The sequence below is a fragment of the Haliaeetus leucocephalus genome, unplaced genomic scaffold (genome assembly GCF_000737465.1).
Source record: "Haliaeetus leucocephalus isolate CR32 unplaced genomic scaffold, Haliaeetus_leucocephalus-4.0 Scaffold451, whole genome shotgun sequence".
In the NCBI taxonomy this organism is placed as follows: domain Eukaryota; kingdom Metazoa; phylum Chordata; class Aves; order Accipitriformes; family Accipitridae; genus Haliaeetus; species Haliaeetus leucocephalus.
The window spans coordinates 6,472,670-6,473,553 of NW_010972887.1; positions in this window are offsets into that span (position 1 = coordinate 6,472,670).

The window sequence follows — 884 nt, forward strand, 5'->3', positions numbered from 1 at the left end:
AGGCTGAGTTAATGAGTTAGGGAGAGCAGCATTTGGCCTAGTGGCAGAAGAGCCACATTCCAGCACGGAGACGTGATGCAGGTATGCAGATCTGAGCTAATTGGATGTGGGTAACCCATAACCATCGTGGGGTCAACAGTGGGGCAACACAGCAGCAAGCCCCCGCAGTAAATATCCAGAGTGCACGGCTCGTTTATTATGATCATTGCAAACTGTTTTAATTAAAGCAAGCTCCGATTTACCTTCCCAAACCGCAGCCACGTGTCCTAACTGGGGTACACCTTTGTTCGAATTTCTGAATGTTCTCTGCCTTGAGCCGTATGTTAACATCTAGATAAAAATAAATGCAAAAATGAATCTCATGTTCCGTAACTGCTAAATTTAAGAGGAAAAGTGTGATATGGTAGCAATTAATATCCTCTTTGTGTCCGCTTTGCACAAAAATGAATGATTAGGACACAGTATGCAGCCTAGCCAAGAATAAGGTCATTTGTATATCATTTATTCTTCCATCGGTTCTACTGAAACGACTCTGGGGTAGCAGGGCTGACCTGAAAAGTCTTATTATTGGGGTACAAGGGTACAATGAATATCAGAACCCACCTTATATGAAGGATAAAGAAAGCAGGCTTGGGTCTTCGGATAGAAAGTCTGGTAAATACTATACGATTTCATACATTGAGACAATACTTATAAATATGTCTTCCTTCTAAGTTTGAATATCCTAATTTAAAGTTTGAGCAAATTCAATAGTAAAATAATGCTTTACTTCTTTGATGCTGAAGTAGAAAAATGATGTGGGTAGACACTATATTATAGCACTGTATATTCAAGAGCTGCAAATTTGATAAGGTAATCTGCTTCTTCTCTTCTGTTACTCTTCA